The following is a 22,874-nucleotide window of genomic DNA, read 5'->3' as shown; positions in this document are numbered from 1 at the left end:
TTATAGCTTTCCAGATGATTCCAAAGTATAGTTAAAGGTAAGAACCACTACCTTGAAAGCTGCTGGGAACGGAAGCTAGGATATGGATTTTGAAGTCAAATAGCAGCCTTTTGTTTAAATTCTTGGTTTGCAAGCAAGTCATTTGAAATCTGGGGCTTTAGTTTCCTCTTCAGAAAAGTGGGAGACTCACAGGGCTCTTCTGAGAGAATGTGGTGGAAGAACCCAGCCTAGGAATGAGCAATTGACTAGTCATAGTGAGAGTTCCGTTTCCTCTAAACGCTTTCTTGACTGTTATTTTGGTGTACTCGGATGTAACCATTTTATACCAAATATTATGAAGCACCAGTATAATTCTTACCATGAAATACATCCTGATAGATGCATGAACATACAAGATGGGTTATAATCCAGCATTGCTTCTTCTAGTAATTGGCTGTCTAGATAGAAAAAAAATAAGCCTATTTGACAAACTTTATACAAGATTCATCCCCATGTTGAATCCATGGGGAATTAACATTGCTCTATTTTTTAATGACTTGGGGGAAATGATGAGAATTTCCTGACATATAGAACCACTAATAAAGAATAGTAGCAAATAGCAAAAATGATTTTTAAAGGGTAAAGAAAGTATCTTTTAATTAGAAAAGTAGTCAGGATATTTTTTGAAGGGAAAATGGGTCTTGCTAGGACCATAGTTTTATCATTTCTTCTTTGGACAGTTCAGTGCACAGGTCAGTGCATAGTTACATAAGTGAGATTATTATGTAGAAAGTATAGATTTTTAACCTAAGATTTTTATATAAATGTCATCTTGCTTTCCAAAAGCCCATCCTTAATTTTACAGAATAAAATATAATGCAGATACAAGCAAGCAATCAAACAAATAGCAACAAGAAAGCCAAAAGCCAGAAATGGTTAAAAGAGAGAGAGAGAGAGAGAGAGAGAGAGAGAGAGAGAGAGAGAGAGTGTGTGTGTGTGCACGCGCGCACGTAGGAATTGAAGTGGTAACATTTACCAAGTACACATGTGTCCAGGTTTCATGCTAGGAATTATACACATTTAAATTACTTAATACCATTCTCACTTTACCAAGTCTCAGAAAAGCTTTGTAATTTGCCAGAGGGCATAAATCTACCAAGACACAGCCAGGATGTTACCCAGGTGTGCCTCCAATCCTGGCCCTCTATTCCTACTCCAGGACTCTCTCTCTACCGCAATGCTCTCTTCAATTTCCTAACAGGAGAAACATCATGGGAAACATTTTAATTTCACAAAAATATTCCCAAAGTTCTTAGCTATTTTCTAAGCTGGATCCTAAATCCTGTTTGTTTACTTGTTTGGATATCCTAAGAACTCTGGCACTACTCTGTTGGCATTGATGAGAGGAAGGCCATCTTTCATTCCTTGCGCATCTCCCACAGCATGCCCCAGACAGTGGGTCCTGTTGCATCTCCTCAGGTGTCATTAGTGAATCCCTGAGGCCTCCATTCCTGCTTTCAAAGGATCTGGCTGCCCAGCAGTGGTGGCAATAATGAGACTCAGTCACAGCATAACAGACATTGGCGACTCACAGGACAGCGGGGCCAGGCCCTACCGAACTCCTCATAAGAAAAATGATGACAAAACTCAAAAAATGAAAATGCCAGGGGGTCAGAACTGGTCACGGAAACCACAGTAGAATCCAATTAAGAGTTGGTATTTCCCAGCTTCTCTTGTGACAGATACTTTTGTGCACAACTCCCTGTCCTTGCCCTGAGGAGAGGTGATGAGATGCAGACCAACAGAGTGGAAAACACAGCTCTGAGAGGGGACCCTCTGGAACAGTCCCAGTCGCAGGTGCAAAGCAATTCCAGGGTAATTAAAGACACTTTAAGAGAAAACAATGTTCTGTCACACAAACTAGGACTTAAATTTCAAGATTTAAAATTTTTTAAATGTTTAGTTGACTCATTATATAAATTTATGGGGTACCACGCAATAATTCAATACACATATACAACGTGTAAGGATCCATCACCTCAAACATTTATCATTTCTTTATGTTGGAAGCTTTTGAACTCCTCCCTTCTAGTTTTTGAGAGCCCTATATCCTTCCCCTTCCACCTAAGCTGGAATCCCAGGTGGGAGTGTTTTTAAAGTTGCTAGTGTAGGATTGCAAATCCTCTAACTTGCAAATCCATAAATTCAGATTGGTCCACTTATTCAGAGCTACTCAAGTTCACAGGAACTTCTACACTAACTGGCTTAAAAGGTCTTCAAACACAAACTAGAATGCCAAGGGGTTTTGTTGTTGTTATTTAAGAATAACAACTTTGCTTGTATGTTTATTTATAATGGTGGCCCAATTTTTTTTTTATTGGTCATAAGATTCACATTAGAATACTCTCCTATGTCAATTAGCTATTGCAAGCACTCAGAGACTTAAAACAAGTAAGCAGTTGATTTTGCTCACATATCAGAGGTCAGCAGAGAAGTTCTGCTGATGTGGATGCAGTCCAGCTGATGTCTCCTGGGCTTACTCAGGTTCCCGTGGTTGTACTGTAGGCTAGCTGATCTAAAGAGACCTCACCTTTGTTTCTGGTGTTTTCTGGCAATCAGCCACAGCAGACAGGGTAAATGGCCTTGCTGATCATCATTCATTCAGTTGGAATGAATGTGTTCCCATGGGGCTGCAAGATTCAGAGGATAGAGAGAGAGAGCAGCTTTCAAGCCTCTTACAGCTTTCAAGGCTTATCCCTGGCACACTCTCACTTCCTTCTCATCCCCTTGGCCAAAACAAATCATAAAGCCAACACAGGTTCAAGGGGTAAAGACATAGTCTCCACCCATGGAACGTATGAGTTATAAAGTCACCTCTTATGGGGTTTGGATACAGGGATGAAGAATAATTATAGCCACTTTGACATCAATCTACCACACTTCCCTTCCTATGGCTCTTGGAAACTGAATTACTAAGCAGAGGATGCTTGGTGAATACAAAATCAAATATAATTGAATGGTGTGCAGGGGTTATTTAAACCAGGTTTCAAAAGAACTTGAACAGCCCTGCCTCCAAAACCAGAATGAACCAGAATCCCAGTTATTCTCCCCTACTCTCTCTCTCTCTCTCTCTCTCTCTCTCTCTCTCTCTCTCTCACACACACACACACACACACACACACACACACACACACACAAATGTCCATTTGGAGATCATTTCTCAGGGTGGATCCCTTCTGCAGATGATTGCCACTAAACTCTTCTATTATTATTGCTGGTTTAACTTTTAGGGTGATACCTCTTTCCATGTAATAGATTTACCTTTTGTAATCTCTACAATTACTGTTTGGGTTTTAGTCAATAAAATTTAATTGCTGCTGAAATTGTTTCAGGAAGAGATGGAGGAACATAGTTTAGAGAATACTTTGCTTTTTTTATTTCATTGGCTATCGCTCTAATGACCAGGAATTTCTGGTCCTGGGATTCCTAACCCAGTAGAATAAATACCTTGTGAGCCACAAGTTTATTGCACACCTAGGAACATTTCCCAAACTGATCTGAAACTGAAACCTGGTTGTACTGTGAAACTCCAAGGATCCCAAACCCTGTTAGAGTAAATTAACACTTCGGTTTTCAACATGGCTTTGCAATGAGCGTTTCTGTAGAAATTAGTTTTCTAGGTCGCTATTCCATTACACAGTGCCCTCCTTATAAGAGCCCAAGGGACAGATTTCTCTGATTTCAGAATGGGAAATGTGTGCTGCTTTTTAGAACTTGGAATGGTTTTGTGGTAGATCTTTCTCCAGACTATGTGGACTGTATAGGTGAGAGCATTTCCTTCTTTGCATTACCCACTCACCAATTTAATGCCACTTCCACGCCCCATTTCCAGCAAGTGCATAGATCCTTCTGGTGTGAATTTCAGCTGATAACCTCACAGTGGCTTTGCCTTAACTTTCTTAGTTCTATATACATTCATTTCTGCTTCCTTATTCAAATATTATATATTTGTTTGGTTCTACTTAAGATACTTATTTAAGCTGCCTTGCATGCTTTATAGAACCTCAAAGAGAGTAAATAAATAAATAAATGCAAATTTCCCAAGAAAGCTATAGTTTAATTTTCTTCAATGCTTTTTGAAAAATGTCTCAGTTTCATCTAATTTGATGGAACTCAGTTTTTGATTTCAGGTCCTGAGGCTGAATTAATCACACTTCTGAATGGTTCATTAGCTTCTTTGGTCCAACAAGAACCCTCTCATTTTCTTTCTTTCTGCCCCTTTATTCCCCTCCTATTCCTCTGCTCCCCAGGGCAACCATTCCAACCATGCCCTTTGTTGGCAAGGGTTCTTATAAAATATATAGGTTTAAATAAATGGAACTTAACTATATGCAAATAGTGCTGTTATAAACATTAGTCTGTTTCTTTTTCATCCAGCACTGTTTTTAAGACATATTTTCTTCCTATGAGTAAAATTTTAAGATCCATGTTTTTTGCTAGTCTGTCACTTCTCTCTGCTGAGTAGCATGAACCCAATACATTTTGCCTCTTCACTCCCCAAACCACCTCTCTCTTCTTCCCCACCCCAAATATGCTGCAATGACCAGCTTCATATGCAGAGTGAACATTTTTCAGAATGAATGGATGACATTCATAATTACACTAGGACAACAATGGTATACTATGATTGTCACAAACAAACTGGGACACCTCATCATCTGACTTATATAGGACACCTACAAATCCTGAGAATTCCTTTGTGACATAAGTAGCTGGGAATGGATTTGGCTTGCTGTTTCAGAAAGTAGTCATAGAGTTAATTTTCTATTATACAAGTGTCCTCTGCAGAATTTCTGTACCAATCAATAATCCCATCAACAGTGCATAAGGGTTCTCATAATCCCAGATCATTCATTAACACTTGGCATTACCCAGCTTCATAAATGTTGCCAGTCTAGTACATGTAAAATGATATCTCATTGTTAATTTATTTTGCATTTTCTGTTGAATTTGAACATCTCTTCATATTCTTGCTAATTTCTTGAATTTTTCTCTTCTCTGAGGTTTAATTCTTATCTGTGCCCATTTTCCATTGACATATCTATCTCTTTTTATTGATGTTTAGGAGATGTTACTTTTTCTAAAGTAAGTATACAGTTTCTTGTCTTCCTAAATAGTACATAATGACTATGACTATTCCCCTGAAGAATAGGGTCACATGAGAAGTAACAATGCTTGATTATAAGATGCTAAAGAACCTTGAGTTCAATGTATATAAACCAATCAACATCTAAGAACCATCTTCACATTTGTTTATTTGCATATTTCTCCTAAAACACAAAGACAGTCAACTATAGGATGCACTAGACAGAGTTAAGATGTCTTTGCAGAAAACTACTGAGTCACCAGTTAAAGAAGCCACATCTCAAATGACTTCCTCAGACTCTAGCAAATCTCTTTTTTAAAAAATTATAGCTATCAGTGTCATTTGTCTTAGCAGCATATTCCAAAACGACACAAACAATAGATCATGGGTACTGCCAGTCAACCTTTTCTCTCATTTTTATGTAATTCACCTTGCTTATTCAAGGATATGGGGGAGGTTTATCTGTCATCATTGATGAGTTTAGAAGTTCAGTAGAAGGTTTACTTGAAAATTTAGAAATTCTTCATCCTCTAGGAAAGATGTCACTTCTGAAGATATGTTATTGGAATACAGATAAAAAATAAGTTTTAATTCACAAAACATCAACTAAACTGGAAACAGATGCCTGAAATATTGTGTGGAGAAAACTTTGGAGGCCGAGTAGGAACTTGGTAGTTAAATATTTTGATGGATTAGTAATGTCTGCAACAGCCCTGGTGAAGGGTCTAGGTAGGCTGTGTGTTTACCAGCTCAATCTGAATAGACCCTCACAGTGCTTTAATGTCTGACTATGAAATAAACAAACAATCAAACTCCTGGCATAAGTATGTTTCAAAAATTAATCTTGAATGTTATGTCTGAAACCCTAGTGTATTATTTACAATATAGAGAAAAACTGTTTCATATCACCTCTTAGCTTCATTTCTGTTCTGGAAAATGCTTGGTTAATAGTAAAACACAGAGTCCCCATTTTATAGATAAGGCCACTGGGGCCCCAAGAAATTAGGCAGCCTTTCCAAGGTCTTAGAGTCAGTAAGTGAGGATTCAAATCCAGATGTTTCACACTATATAATAACCAGTCTTAAAGACTGCATCAGTTTGATGCTTGCAAAAAAAAAATATATATGGCATATACCTCATCAGGAATTACTGCTATTTTTCAGAGTGACTTACCTTTTAAAATGGTTCCCAGCTCATAATACTGAAGTGGAAATTAAGAAGAAAATATGTAGAACTAATCAGAAACAAAACAACTGTTGCTTATCCATTGATATAGTTTATAGTTTGAATTTTGAATGTCCCCCAAATGTCCATGTGTTAAAGTCTTGGTCAACAGCCTAAGGCACTATTGGGAGGTAATGGAACCTTTAAGAGGTGAGGCCTAGTGGAAGGAAGTTAGGTCATTGGGGGCATGTCCTAGAAGGTGATATTGGGATTCCTGTTTCCTCCTTTCTTCCTGGCTACTATGAGTGAGCAGCTTTGTCCTCCATATGCTCCCTATCCTGGTGTTCATCACAGACCCAAATGTAGTGGAGCCAACCAACCATTGACTGAAACCTCTGCAACTGTGAGCTACAATAACCCTTCCCTCCTTTAGGTTGACTCTCTCAGGTATTTTTTCAGTGATGGAAAACTTACTAACACATCTATCCATGTGTTTCTGTAACAATCAGAATGTTTATCATGCCGTTTTTCTGCAGACAGTTTTACATGGATTAACCATTTAGTCATCCAAACAATTCTATGAAGCAAGTATTTCTATTGTATGCATGAAGAAATGGGACAGAGAAGCAAAGTAACTTAAACATGTCCCCAGATCATACAACTGATGAGTTGATGGAGCTAAGATCCCATTCTGGGTATTCTGTCACTAAAACCCAAGTTTTAAATCCACTGGTCCTCTTTATTCAACATTTACAAACTTTTACTTTGGGTTCACTCTGGGTTAGACATAGGTAAAAATTATAAACTCTTTAACTTCTTACCTCTCTGAGTACTTGGAAGCATAAAAACTTTCTGTGTGACACTTGGAATGTGTTATAAAAATAAATTAGTTCCTTCATTTCTATAAAATGGTTCAGGATATAAAATGTGCTCAGAAATCAGGGATTTTTTTCTCTTTATTTCTGCTGAGTTCTTTTGCAGCTTCATGATTTCCACTTTTTTTATACTTCTTTTCCAATACGATGACCTTCTTTTATACCATCATCAATTTCCCTAGGGATAAAATACACATGATTCAAATATACCTTTGTTGCTCTTAAAAACCTTTGTCTTCAATTACTAATAGGCCAAAGATGCTGAGGGACCTGTGATTTTTCCACCTGGGGGAAATTTGTCATAGGTTCTGTAGGACATTTGGGGGATGATGGTGCTAATTATTTTGCTGCATGTGTGTATGGCTTTGGCAAATCATATAACCCCAAATATCTTGATCACTTCCTACAAATCTGTAGGGAGCTAACTGTAAGTTGCCACAATAAACTTCACTAGAAATTATTTATAATGCCTAATTAAATATCACTTGGCAGAATTTTATGGAACGGAGCTTATTGCTTGACTATTCTCAATCAGACTTCAAATCTTCAAGTTTCCAAACCTTCTGGAGAACCCTCTTGAATTTATGATGAAAAACCAATGACTCTACAGAAGCAAAAACCAATGACTCTACAGACTAGAATTGAGCTCACCAAGTGAGTTGAGGTTGGCAGTGGCTTAGTTCCCCACCCACTGCACTGCCAGCCTCAACTCACTTGGTGAGCTCAATTCTAGTCTGTCTGGAGGATATACTTCCTTAAGCTTCAAATACATAAATGATTTTTCCCTCTTCCCCATTGTACAATTTCTTTAACCTCTTTTTCTCTTTGCTGTTGTATTTATTTTTTACTGTTATTATAATATCTGCTGTTTATAACTTTCATGGCCACTCTGTTCTATCTGGCACTCCCATTCACATTTTTCCCACTTTTTCTTCTTTCTCCATTTCCTGTTGCTCCTCTCCCACTTCTTGACTGGGGCTGAACACAACATCCATTCAAGTGGTGGTTCTCAATTTGGCCCTTTGGAATGGGTACTTCCCCACACACACATTTAGCTGACAACCCCCTGAAATTACATAACAACTTGGGTTTGTGTGTGAGTACACGTGTACAAGTGCATGCACTTTTCCAGGGAAAAGACTTTGGCAAACCCTATGGATTACCTACCCCCAAGTGGTTCACAGTTACCCATGCCCTTGACTTCCATTGCCAAAGAAGATGAAACCTAAAATTTTCAATTTCTCAGCTTCCTTTGACTTGCCCAATGGAAAGGAAGACATCTTCTTGAATAAAAAGCAAAGCCTTGGTAGATGAAAACAATTGCCTTGAACCTACTCCCATTATTCCTGTTTGAAATGTGAGTGTAATATATATATTTGCAGCAGCCATATTACAGGCTTGAGGCTGGTGCCTTCCCATGAGGGCAGAAGAGCAGAGTTGGAAATAGCTTCAATCTCTGGGATCACTGTTCCACTTCAGGACTCTCTACCTCCAGACTTATTTTTCCATGTTATGACACACACACACACACACATACACACACACACACACACTCTTGATAAGAAGTAAAAGTATAGCTGGGCACAGTGCTACATGCCTGTAATCCCAGCATCTTGGGGGGCTCAGGGCAGGAGGATCGCGAGTTCAAAGCCAGTCTCAGCGAAAGCAAGGCACTAAGCAACTAACGAGACACTGTCTCTAAATAAAATACAAAATAGGGCTGGGGATGTTGCTCAGTGGTCAGTGCCTTTAAATTCAATCCCCCATACCACAAAAAAAAAGTAAAAGCATTAACATAAACTCTAAAATTTTCTTCTCATTCCCTAATGTATTTTGCGTATGGCTTAGGGGCAATCATCTCATTTCAGACACCTTTGCTAAATAACTAAGGAATTACTATTAATGGAAATCAGCAAACTTAAACAGCATAAATGAAATGGGTATGTGGAGAAAGAATACCCAGAAAAGTTACTATCAGGGCAATGGTGTGAGGTCATTTTTAGTTTATATGTAAATGACTGAAAGAACATACATAGAATGTTAATGATGGTGGTCTTTAAACTAGTGTGTTCATAACTCTCTGCATCAGTCATGTATTAATTTGCAATTAGAAGAAAAAGAAAAAATGTTATTTTTAAAATAGCCTAATAGTTCAAGACAGATTCCTCCCCAACATCACAAACTTACTTTTTCCTTTAAGGTGCCCTGGTTGCAGTGATAAATGTCTTTCTGTTTTGAACAAAGATGCTTCTTGTTGGGCCTGGCCCGTGGTGACAGCCAGGTAGGTGTGGTGATGAGGACAAACGATGAAGCTCCCTTCAAGTGGTCTCCAGGCTGCTGTGTAGAAGAGAAGTTTGGAGTGGAGAAAATGAACTCTCTGTGGGACGTTGCTGATGGTCCCTCCCTCATGTCAGTGGACTTCTGCCTTGTCTCAATGCCCTTATCACAAAACATCCCTAATTCTGATCCCTGTCAAAGAATGGTGGGCCATTAGCTCTGGTGCAGCCTCTATCCCACTCCTGCCTTTTCAGAGTTGGGGAAGCCAAGCTCAAGGGTATGCCCAAGATCAAAGTCAATAGTTGCAGGGTGGACACCAGAACCCAACTACCCATTTACTACTACCACATCACTATCTATCCACTGTCATGCACATGGTGAGCATGGTGCTGGGTGCTGCCCATGTGGCCTCTCATCCTTATAAAAACCTATCAGTTGGTGTTGTCACCCGTATATTAAAGCTGAAGAAAATAAGGCTCACACAAATCACGTGATTTTTCTAAGGCTAGGAAAAGGAGAATTTGGCATTGGCTCTGTCTGGCTTCCAAATTTAGGTTTTTCCATAACTTCAGCTACTCAGCACAGTTTGTCTAATCCCGCATGGATATGCCCATGCAACATTTTCTCATAATTCCTCCATAGGTGTCCTTAGCCTGGAACCTCAGAAAATCCATTTCAGTGCCACATTCCTCTCCCCTTCCGTGTAGGAAATGCTTCCTGAAAGAGCCTGTTCTCCCAGCAGCTGGTGATATTTGATTTGATTAACACCCTGGGACCTATCACCAGACTTAAAGATGATGCCTAATTAATTGCTTACATTAAAGAGCTGGCACTTTCTGCATTTGGTTCATACTTCCAGCCTCAATCATGTTTTTATTTCAGCAATAATATTTACATGATTATCAAATAGTCAATTCATACTCTGATGTGGACCTAAGCTGTGTGTGGGGCTTCCCAAAGCAGATGTCCTTGACAGGTGTAAAGAAATAGGTTTTCTTTCCCTAGCAAGAGCCAGGAGTAGGATCTGCTTGTTTTTCAATGAAAAATTGTGCTTGGATGAAAAAAATAGTAATTGGGCACTCTCATATTCCATGGACCAGACATTGCAAAGGCCCTATTGAGGCAGAAAACAATAACAACATCAAAAAACACACCAAAAAAATAGTGAATTATTGAAGTCATATTAGACTTAACTCTATTTTAATCTATTTTCTCTTCTAATCTAATCTATTTATTAGGATCTAGGTACATAAATTAGGAAAAGGCTTTCATATTTGACAGCTGAAGTTTCAAAAGGCATTTGCTAAATATTCCAAAATATTTTCAAGCAAAAGCCAGAAATGTGAGGCCTGGATGATCCTGAAATTGAATTTGTGATATTAAATGACCTTTATGATGTGAAAAACTGGAAAGAGGCAAAGAACTACAGGACTATTCCATGTAATATTCTAAATCAATAATTTTGATGGTGATACAGACAAGCAAGGTTATATCTTTTGATAACCAAAATTGAAAGGAGTGTCAGCATTTTGGATAACAAAGTTCTGGACAGATGACAATGGCTTGAATCCCAACATCATGAAATTTAGTAGGAATAGATGCCAAAGAACAACCAGCTCAAGTACTCCATAGGGAAGATATGGATTTGTGTCCTCAGTGTGAAGAAGATTTAAGGACAGCAATCACCACAAGTTAACATGAGGCAACCATGTGTATGTGGACCAAGTCACTGACACATTTATTTGGCTGTGCTTGTATAAAGTAGAGTCAGTCAGTAAGACCTCTGCTCTAGTAGTCACTCTTCAGACACTCCTCAGATATTGCACTCAATCCAATTCCAAGTAGGTTGACCATGCATGGTGTTATTCTAATCAGAAATCTTTTGAGAAGGGTTGCTAGTGAGAATTAAACTTAGAAAACAGCCAAAAACTAAGACTTGTGGACAAATAAGAACTATATTCGCTAGTTATAAAGAATATAGACTGCAGGATATTCAGAAGAGAGACTCAAGGATGGGAAGAGCCTCCAGGAAATAGATTATGAATATTTTTTTTTTTTTTAGAGAGAGAGAGAATTTTATTTATTTTTTAGTTTTCGGCAGACACAACATCTTTGTTTGTATGTGGTGCTGAGGATCGAACCTGGGCCGCACGGCATGCCAGGCGAGCGTGCTACTGCTTGAGCCACATCCCCAGCCCTAGATTATGAATCTTTGAAGAATGGGATGCTTGGTTTGGAGAAGAGCAACCTGAGGTCGATTTGAGAGCTTTTTTTTTTTTTTTTTTTTTTTTGACATATTCAAAAGTAGCATGTGGAAGACGAATGGTACTTGTAGATTGCTATAGTTTGGATATGAGGAATCCCTCAAAAGCTCTTGTGTTAATGCAGGAATGTTCAGAGTTGAAATCATTAGATCATGACAGCTATAACCTCATCAACATATTAATTCATTTCATGAATTAACCATTTGAAGGACGACTACACCGGGTGATGATTGTAAGCAGATGGGACATAGCTGGAATAAGCAGGTCACTGGAAGTGTGGCATTTTGTCCTCCTTCTCTCTCTCTCTCTGTTTCCTGGCCACCATGATCTGAATAGCTTTCCTCCTCCATGCCCTTCCACCACAATCTTCTGTCTCACCTCCAGCCTTGAACAGTGGAGTTGGTCATCTATGGACTGAATCTCTGAAACAATGAGCCAAAATAGATTTTTCTTCCTTTAAGTTGTTTTTGTCAGGTATTTTGGTCATATTGACAAAAATCTCACTAACACATGGATTGTGGTTCTTGAGATATACTCTAAGGCATCTGGGTCTTGATAAAATGACTACTTCTCAGAAGAACTCTTGCCCAAGAACAGGGGAATGACAAAAGCTGACCACCTAGATGTTATAATACCAAAGAGCAATTTGGAGTGCTTAAGCCAAACCTTCAAATTGTCTCATTGTCTTTCTCTCCTGCCACCCAATTCCACTTCAGTGGTGATTCTTTTTTGTTGTTATTCTAATTGTCCCCAGAATGGACCTTGTGAAAGTCTTTTGAAAGCTTATCTATCAGTTCATGTTCATTTCCTACATAGGTCTTCAAAAATAGAAATAATTCCTTCTTAATTATATAATGATTTTTCTCTCTGTTTTTCAGGTCTCAGAAGCTAAACTTCATGGAAGTTATATACACATAAATCTGTGATTCACTGGGTCCTCTCAATAGTTTTGCATATATTTATCAATTTTAATTGGCAATCATTTACCAACAATGGGGTTCTATTTGGAGTTGAAAATCTTCAATATTCTCCTTTGCAAAAACAATACAAATGCCATATTACCCTGAACTGAAGACCTCATTGGTCTGCACTTGAGAAGCCTGAGACTATTAGAACAGTAAGAGCTCTAGTGAAAGTACCAAGCAATATACCCTAAGAGAAAAAAAAATGCTTCCAATTATATTGTACCCCAAACTTCTTCACATCTAGAGTTCAACTCTTCTGAGTCACTTTTCAATTCAGAATTGGCATATTTGTTCCCATTTTTAATATGATATTGGAATCTGTGTCATCAAGTATATTAAGAACTCTGCATTTATTTCAAAAGGATTCCACTATTATCTCCAGAATTTTCTTCTCAGGAACTAAAAATCAATAAGCTTTGATGGTGTTACTTTCTTCCTTTTTTAAAAAAAAAATCTAACCAGCAGATGACAACAGTAGATTCTCAAATAACCAGGATTTTTCTTTTACCCATAAATACTTTGTCCACTGAAACTTTGAGTAGTTGGAGTTATCCAGTAATGCCACCATAATAATGAAAGTTGCTCTGTGTAAGCAATGACAATTATGTCCCAATGGTACCAGGTCAACAGATAACTGGAATGTTAAAATTTCAAATACGGATGTGTTAGAAAATATGGCAAGTTCTTTTGTATATCTGCCATTGTCCTAGGCTATACCCTTTATCCAATAATCCCAGCACTGCTTTCTCAGTTGGCTATGACAGTCTTTCCTGGCTCCTCTTTACTTTACCTGAGTCTCCCCAACTGCTCTACTTGATTGTCCTTTTCTTCATTCTACACACAACTTACTCTACTTTGTAAAAATTCCTACTCATTTCAGTTCAGCTGGTTTTCCATTTTCTGGCCATCAACTGATTGAAAGCAAAGCAAAATATAAAAAGTCAATCAAGATTTTGCATCTTAAAAGACACACTACACCTCTCGTTCACTTTATGAAGAAGAACTGTACAGATTTACAGTCAAGAGGTAGTTCTTAACTCTCGCTGTGAAGTAAAATAATTTGTAGAGACTTTTAAAAATGTGGATTCCAGTGTGCTACCCTAAGATCCACTAACAATGACTATCCACTTGCAGGGTGGGGCTACAGGGGGAGTAGGCACTTGTGTTGTTTAGAGTTCCACAGATTAATATGATATGTCATCTAAGTTGCAAACAATCAAATGACATCAGGAATTTTCTGATTCATCAAGGGACAACTCAGTAGGCATACACTAATGCAAATTTGTAATGAAAAGGTCCAACTCTAAGTGTGCCACAGAAAATTATTCACAAGAACAGATGATAATTTTGTTCAACCACGGTGTTCACACAATCCTGTACTGAACATGATTAACTAAGTGAAGGATATTGTAATGACTATGCAAGGGGTAGATATGTGAGAGTGAGGCAGAAAACAAGAATGGGATTTCCTTTTTCCCACTCATCCAATGTCCCAAAGGGTGCTTGGTCTGAGGCCACAGAGAAGGTAATCTGCATTATCCAACCACCAGTTTACAGGGCAATTTCAGGGGCAAGATGAGCTGCAGCATAATTTAAAAAATGGTTCCAGTAATGGGATATTCTACAGCCTTAGAGCAAAAAGTTGTACTCATGAAAACTCATACTCAGAAAATTTGCAAACCCCTACATAAAAGAGCTCAGGGATTGACTTTTATGACTGCAGAACTCTCTGACATTCTCTCCTAGTTATCTCCATTTTTAGCAATTTTTTTCCTGAATTTTAGGTAAGTATAAGATTCCCCACCTTGTCGCAGTGAAAGTAGATGATGGGTAATTCTACTATTGGCTCTTTTGAATTATACCAGGTAATTCTGAATGCAGTTTCCATACCAAAGTCCAGATGACCTGTTGCTCACCTGGTAGATCCAGGGACCTCTCACTCATAACCAAGAAGAGGCTAAAATTGATCATCTCCTATCAATTTCTTTTCCTTCTGGACCTAAAACAGAGACTGGAAGCAAAAACATCAGAAGCATTTATCTTTGCAGATCAGTGCCAATGACTTGAAACACCTCTGCTTTTCCTCCTGCTACCCTGTGCTGAACACACACTGTGCCTGGCCTTTTACATGCCCTATCTCATTGATTCTCCACCCCTCTCTATGAAGTAGGCATTATTGTCCATCCCTATTTTGCAGACAGGAAAATAGACAAAGGTTAAACATACAGCCAAGGTCACACAGTAAGTACAGGCTGAATTCAGGAATAAATCCCAGATCTGATTCCAAAGGTTTATCAAACATTAAATATATTTGAAAGTCAGAGAGGTGGGTTAGAAAGATGGATAGATGGAGAGATATAGTCAGATAAACACTACAGAATACGTATTACAAAAGCTAGGTGATTATTGTAGGAGTTTTCACTGAACAATTCTTTAACTTGTTTTATATGCTTGAAAAATTTTTTTAAATAACTAGGGGAAAAAGAAGAAAAGCAATAAGGGAATCAAAGACGTGATCAGTTAAAAATTCTTTTAAGCATCTGTCTCATGCTTCACTACCTTTGTGTTTTATAATTTTAAATTCAATTTAGTTTGACAAATATGCATTAATGCTTTATTATATTCCAATTACCAAAATATCTGCCAGGCTAGGATACCAAATTCATGGTGGGTGCTATGGATGCACAAGATGAAACTCATCTGGGTTCACAACCCAGAGCTGACACAAACCCTCCATGCAAAGTTGATTTTCATAACAGGCCAGTGTCTGTGAAGTGCTAAAAAGAACAAACAACAATAACAACCACCCCAGGAAGAGGGATAAAATAATAATAATGAAGAGGGCTGAAAAAGTGTTTGGGAACAGATGAAACTTGAATTGTGCCTTGGAAAATGGAAGATGTCAAAAGGACAGGGAAGAGGTGCAGTATGAGTAGTAGGAGCAGTTTGAGTAAAGGTGCAGAAAGGGCAAGGAATGGACAGGAAAAGGGAAATGCTGTTGGGGGAAGAAGGAATCATTCGCAGCCTTATCCACCAAACTTCACAAAGGAGATGCCGGTCCCTCCAATTTCATTTTGTTGAGCGCACAATTACTTATCAATCAAATGGAATGATACCTAATTTCAGATGTTGTTTCAAGGGCTCAGTGGTTGAAAACAGTGACAGCTCCTAGGACACTGACAGCCACATTGCCTGCAGGAAATAAGCTGAAAGGCTGTGCTTAATCTAGCTACATAGCAATGGTCAAGATTTTGCTGAGATTCACAAAATTCCAAATTCCAAAGATGAGGGGCTGAGTGGTTGTGTCAGGTGTGCTTGATTTGTTTTAATTTATTGATTAATTGCATGGTTTCACCTTTGAGTTCACATCTCCATCCATACAGCCAATTGCACAAGAGATATAACTTTATTTTTCCATGATGACTTTTCTATTGGGGGCCTGGATCCAGTGTCAGAACCATAACTTCACTCAATGCTGCTTCCTCAACCCTTGTCCCAGGGGGCTGCATTGGAGCAGGGGAATGGGGGGAGGCAGGCCCAGCTCTGTGTGATGCTGGCTCTGCACCAGCATGCCTGAGACCTCTGGTTCCTATAAGTCTTGCTATTGAGCTGTTGCCCAGTCTGAGACTTCAGGTACAGCACTCTCTCTCAGCCGCTGACACAGGAGGATTGACTGCACTGCTTTCTGTCCACGGGGCTGCTAGGAAGCTCTGGGTCCTTTATTACTATGCTGATGGCAGAGCACAGAGGATTCATCCTAACACTTGCACACTGTGCCAGATGTGCTCAATCCCTTGGGGCCAGCTCAGACCATCTGTCCTCTACACACCACTTATTCATTTCTGTTCTGGGGTTTTTCAGTCTTCTTGGGGTCTACTTGGGAAGTGATGGGAACCTCAAGCCATCTGGGTTTTCTGTCATCCAGGACTTTCCCTTCTGGGGATCTGGGTCTGGAATCTCTTTCTCAAAGAAGAGAGGGGCCAGGGGCATCTAACAATGCCCTCTGCTTCCCCTCTATCCCTCTGTCTTCTCTTCCCTCTTCTTCTCCTCTCCACACCAGCATTTACCTGCTCTGTCTGCTTCCCTGGACCCAGCCCTATCCTTACTGCCCTAATAGCACATCTGGAAAACCTTATGTCCAACCAGGGCTAGAAGCCTTGCTCCAAATCATCATACAGTTTCAATGCCAAGTGCCCTCAGGGTCTTGCCTTTTGAAAATCAAAAGCCTTTTTTTTTTTTCCTTGATCTTTGGTGAAACTTCTTTTAATGGGGTTGTGGATAGAAGCAGAGGCAACAGGAGCTGCAGGCAATGGGGGAGGATCATCTATTAAAATATCACTCTGCAACAGTGTTCTTCCCACCCCTTTGAGTTGAGTTTATCCCTTGAGCAAGAGGGACATTTTCTTTATAGCCCATCTTCTTCTTGTGTCTCAGAATTTCATTTTCAGGTGACCTGTCCTCGACAGGACTACGAGGTAAAATACCAAGGTGATTCTGAGACCTAAAGATGGCAAATGTCACCTCCTAAGGCTCAGTGCTGTGGCCGACTCTCTGGAGGGCTCCTCAATAGATGCAGCAGAAAGATCCCAGGCTGAAGATCACCAAAGCACATAATACTCTGGAAGTCTAACAATTAATTTAGGTGAATTATATGGCTGGTGTGCTTGCTGCACAGTCTTTGGAAACCTGTAACACAAGATCTGTAAGTGGGGCTCTAGTGCTTGACAAGCTTCACATGTTATAATCCTAACAGGAAATTAGATACTTCTGATACCACCACCTGGTCACACATGGCTTGCTTGTCTCTTGCCCTGTTCATGGAGACTTCTGTCCCTTTTCATCCCTCGGATCATGCCTTTGGATAAATGCTAGAGTCATTCTTTCAATTCCATTTACCATCTGAGGTTCATATGATAGTCTTTCTATCAACCATGAGGACTGCAAGAGAAACAATTTGTTGATTTAAACATAAAATCAAAACCAATGATAAAGATGTTTTAGAAAAATATTACCCTGATTCTTTTCTCCACTAATGACCTCCCCAAACAAGTCCCTAAGGATATTCATGTTTTTAAAAATAACTCTATATTAGAAAGACCCCTCAGTTCAAGTCAATAAATACCCATAGGACTTCTCTCTCACCAAATAGGTAAGGCTCAAGGATGTGGCTCCCCATTAAGCAGAAAGAAACTTTTCTTGTCACAAGTTAAAACCCTCCCTTGGGATCACAATGATCACCTTATGAATGGTGATTGGGAACAATAAATCATTTCCTCCTAACAGTGCTGCTCAAATTGGTTCAAAATGTCAGACTTTCTAGTGGAACAAACTTCCCATGGGGTATTAGTAATATTTCTAGGGAAAAGGTGAAGAATTAGAAAGGGTGGGACCCACATTTCCAAGATTTAATGGGAGACATTCAGTAATGTGTGCCTTCGTCATCTCACATGTATTATTAGACAATACCCACAAAATACATTGACCTCAAATTGCTGAGTATTTTTGTCTATTTTCACCCATCCAAAGAATTTAACATTAATTATGTAGTTGAACTTTTATTATTAAGTAATAAAAAGAAATACAAATGCACAAAGTCATCTATCTGTCTGTTCTCCTTTCCATCAGTGTCAGAGGAAGCTTCCTTCTACTTCAAGAACACAAATATAGGTCATCAAACTATAATGCTGATAATATACAAAGAATACGCTGATTAGGCTTTGCAATTCTGAAAATGATAAATCACAAACAGCTCAAGCAGTGGTCATTTTAAACAATATCCAGAAATATATTTACTTAATTGGGTATGATGTCATTCATTGCCATCGCCTTCTTGGTATCATACAAAATGCCCAGAAATTTCTCTCCCAACATCTTCCCTCAAAACAAAGCACATGCTTATAAGACTGTCCCTCACCTAACGAGACATTTTCTGAGAAGCATGTACAGGTATTTTTAACTAACTCAGGGCAACATTTGGATCTGTTAAACATTTTTCAACTCCTCTGAAGTCTTCACTAAAACAAGGAGAGTCCATATAGCTTGCCATCTGCCTGACTTAGAGTAGTCTAAGGCAAGAATCATCCACATGCAGAGTTAAACAATGAAATTTTCTAAGTGTATACATTACATGCTGTGAGAATCAATAACCTCTTCTCAAACCAGCAAATTGGTTTCAAGTATTCGGTTCACTGGTTACATCCAACAGCTGCAAATAAGAGGCCACCTCCTGAGCAAAAGGGAAGGTGGAGATGTATTCTTGAAAAATGTGCTCTCATCATTTCTGTTCTTCCTACTGCACAGATGATATTTGCAAAACTCTTTGGAAGGAACTCTGGATTTAATTTCAGGCAACCTTCTTTGTTGGAATTTTACTAATAAAGTTTTTCTTTTTTTTAAGTACTGTGTACTACCTCATTTAGTGAAAATAATTCATGGTAATTATTTATATAATTTGGTATTTTCTGGATGTTAGAGTCTTCTTAACTTTGAATGAAACCAGATTATTCTACCAAAAATAATATTAATACTCTCTAGAAAATTTTAACTGAACTATCCGGACCTTCTACTAAGCTCTGCTCTGGGACTATTTGTCAGAAAAGCTCCTCATTAGAAGTAGGTTTTTTATGGCCCTCACTCTCAGGCAGGTAGCCTGTGTTTGCTTTTTTCTCCTTTCCTTTCTTTTAATTCCCTGAGGACCACCCACCCTTCTCTCCAGTGGTCACTGTTTGTCATCGCCTTTGCAAATTGCCTTCACTCCCAGGCTCCCAGAGGGTTTCCAACCAAACCTTCAACCTTGGAAATCTCCTTTCATCTTCTTCCTCTTGTCATGAAGTGTTTACCCAGAACTGCTTGCACAAAGTTTGACTACTTTTATTATCTGGATGAAAGAGAGGTCTTCCTCCAGCAAGGCAGGCTGCTGTGTCTTCTATTTAAGTGCACATACTTTCAAAGGGACATTGAGGGAAAGGAAGAGGAACCTATGTTAGTCAACCATATCACCTGGCTTTCTGGCAAGATTTTCCTATAAGTGGCCCCAGAGACTCCCCTCTATTCCATTACTCCACCTTTACCCGTGCTGACTACGAGCATTGCAGACCTTAGAAATACCTCTGATAGCATCCTCCTTCCACGGAGCTCTGGGAGTTGCTAGGAATTGGAGACCTCTTTCCCTCCATATCCCCTGCATCCATCTCAAGGCTGACAGGGGTTTAATAGATCTCAGGGGTTAAAACTACTATTTAAAGACATGACAGGTTAGGCAGGTTTTTATGATATGGCTTGCAAGTAATATGAACATTAATTATGTTTTATTTACTAATAATCCTACCCCCTTATTTGTAAAAGGGACTTCAACTTTATTACTAATATCATTCACAAACTATCTGAGAGAAATTATGAATTACAAATAACTGAATGATACATCCCGTCTTTGAAAACCAATGTAAGCAGAGGCTGGTTTGTTGTTGTTATTACTGTTTATTTGCTAACTTTTGATTTCTGTCTGAGAAATAAAATACCTAAATACCTTTCCACATATTTATTTATTTATTCACCCAATGTTTGTTGATCATACAGTTGGATGCTATGAGCAAAACAATAAAGCAGAGATTTCCTGCCCTTACAGAGCTTACAGTCTAGTAGAATAGACAGCCAGATAATGGAGAGAAAACCTAAGAGAAATACTACAGTGATGAGTGGTAAAAAAGACAGGTACACTAGGCTAACCTAGGAATAATCTGTAAAATCTAAGAGGCGTAAGGAAGTTGGGTGAAGGCAGCAGAAAACAATATTCCAGGAGAGAGGACAACATGTATAAAAGCCATATAGCAGGGGAATTTGGCAAGGAAAGGTCCTAAAAAGCAGCCCACATAGGGACACAAGGAGGGAGTGGGGTACAAGAAGAAGCTGGACAGGTGGACTGGGGCTGCACCAGACAGGACTCTATGGAGAAAGTGAAGGAAGTCATGCGAGATAATGACTGCTGTGTCAGGGTGGACGGAGACAGACTCCACTGTTTGCTCTATTGTTGGCTGTTATCTATAGTTTTTATCATTTTACTCTCTTCCTGCTACTTTATTTTAAAATTCCCTATTGTTTGAAAATAACAAACTACAGAGCCCTTCAGCATTATTCTACCAATATTTACAAGTCCATTTTTAATACTATAAGACTCCCAAATGCTTTGCTAACACACACACACACACACACACACATACACACACCACTAGTTTTCTGTGGGGCTGGGCTTGCCCTGGGGGCTTGTACCTGCCTGGTGTGCACATGCTTGCACTCCGTCCATCACTGAGTTACACTGCCAGCTCTGATTAGTATTTTTAAAGTACATGTGGTGTCTTCCCTTTATAGATATATTTTCTACTTAGTCTAATATCCTTCAGTGAAAAGGAAATCTGAAAGTTTGATGTAGTGGTGGAAGATTTTTAGCTACAAATAAGTAAAATCAATGAATCAACTTTAACACTAAAGAGAGTTTATTATGAGAATATGAGGGTGTCTCGTGGAATCACAAGCAGAAACATAGAGGCTTCAGTCTTTTTTCTCCACTCTTTAGTTTGCATTATGGTTATATAATGGCTCCTGTATTTATATGATTTATGTTTAACCCTAAAGGCTGACCCTCAATCCTAAAGATGGAAGTTTGGCCCAGCAATGGCCAGGTGTTCAACCTGGGAGATTAACTATGATTGGGGGTGGCTGGGTACAGCAGTTCAAGGAAGAACTAGACAACACCAATTCTGAGTTTCCAGAGAAAGGAGAATTGTTATGAACTTGGCTGACAGCCCACATGGAGAAGGAGGGAAACAATAGCTCTTTTACTTCAATGAGCACATGTTAAGACCCAACCATGTTTCAGAGCCAGCCTAGGCTCATAGATACAAAAACTGGTGCAAAAAAAAATTCTACCTTCAGGGAGTATAATAACCAGCATGACACCTAGACCTCTATTTATGTGTGATCACTTACCTGTAACATATACCTGAAAACTTGTAATGTACAATATAGAACCAACATGAATGATATTCATACTGCAAAATCAACACTAAACATTATATCGGACACCATCAAAACATTTTCAGACAGAATGGCACAGATTCAAAGTTTTATTCCAGTTGTCAGATGCTAACAAATGAGCAGGAAATAAAATATAAAATTTATCATGCAGATAACTTTGGTATTTCTATTCCCCATCATTCATCTCTCTGCAAGTGAAAGGGATATACCTATAAATTCATCATCAGAAAAAAAAATGGACATTGAAAATGTACAACATGTCAATCAAGGTGCTAGGCAGGCCCCTACCTTAGGAGTAGAAAGCACATCAGATTTTGAGCCGGAAGACCTGAATTCTGGTCCCATTGGCTCTATGACCTCCTGTGTCTGTGGGGAGGAGTTTCACATGCCTATAAAGTGAGGCTCATCCCTCCCCCTTCATTGTCAGGACGGGAAACAGAATTAAAAGAAATTACAAGCATGAGAGTCGAAAATGAACAATGTAGCAAGTTGTGAAGGTAAAATATATGAATACAGAGGAGGCAGTCCAAAAAAAAAAAGCGTGGATTATGAATAAAATTAAGAAAACGGAAACTCACAAGAAGTGCTCTGAGGTTGGGAAGCTTGGCTGAAAAGAGAAGAGAATCTATGTAGATGACAAGGTAAGAGATAAGGCTGCAAACTCAGACAGGAGCCTTCTGCTGAGTATTTATAAACATAAAACAGGCTGCTGGGGAGTGAAGAACAAAGGGAATAGATACAAACAGGCCAGGCAACAGATCCTGAAAGACTCCAGACCCCGAATTTGATCTCCAGGTGGTTAACCCACAGGCTGTATGTTTCCAGTTTTCCCCAACGCGTGACATGCTCCTCACTTCGCAGACTGAGCTGTGTTTAATCTTTTCTTTTCAAACAAAGCAGAGAAAAGGCACCCAGTGATTATAGTAACTTGGGCCCACAGAAAAGAAAAGTTCATATTATTTCCTTCAGCTTTCTTATCCAGCACAATTACCCTTCCGTCTTATGGCCTCTAATTCTTCTTTTATGTTTCCTTTTTATGATAAGCTTACATTCAGATTAACCGTCTCTCAAGAAGCTTTCATCTTCTTTTCAGTTTCTCATATTTTTGGCTCTATAAGATGATATTTTTGCATTTTCAATTTTCACTAAATATCCGTTCATTTGTATGAGTATT

General features: G+C 38.9%; 1 long non-coding RNA gene across 8 annotated transcripts in view; it reads right to left on the bottom strand.

The window, feature by feature from the left end:
- LOC125617892 overlaps nt 1–22,874 on the bottom strand; it is a 155,846-nt gene that overhangs the window by 72,429 nt on the left and 60,543 nt on the right. For 5 of the 8 annotated variants that reach the window (XR_007349015.1, XR_007349017.1, XR_007349020.1 and 2 more), the window contains exons 1-5: nt 14,587–22,171; nt 9,352–9,501; nt 7,111–7,342; nt 2,453–2,669; nt 359–1,867 (exon numbers count right to left, since the gene is read on the bottom strand). This is a non-coding gene — a long non-coding RNA (uncharacterized LOC125617892). Of the gene's footprint in view, nt 1–358; nt 1,868–2,452; nt 2,670–7,110; nt 7,343–9,351; nt 9,502–14,586; nt 22,172–22,874 lie in introns of those variants that run through there. The other 3 variants (XR_007349016.1, XR_007349019.1, XR_007349021.1) reach the window with 3 other exon arrangements.

This window comes from Marmota marmota, unplaced genomic scaffold (assembly GCF_001458135.2).
Source record: "Marmota marmota marmota unplaced genomic scaffold, marMar, whole genome shotgun sequence".
Classification (NCBI taxonomy): domain Eukaryota; kingdom Metazoa; phylum Chordata; class Mammalia; order Rodentia; family Sciuridae; genus Marmota; species Marmota marmota.
The sequence above is the reverse complement of the archived record's forward strand: the minus strand, read 5'-3'. Positions and strand labels throughout refer to the sequence as shown.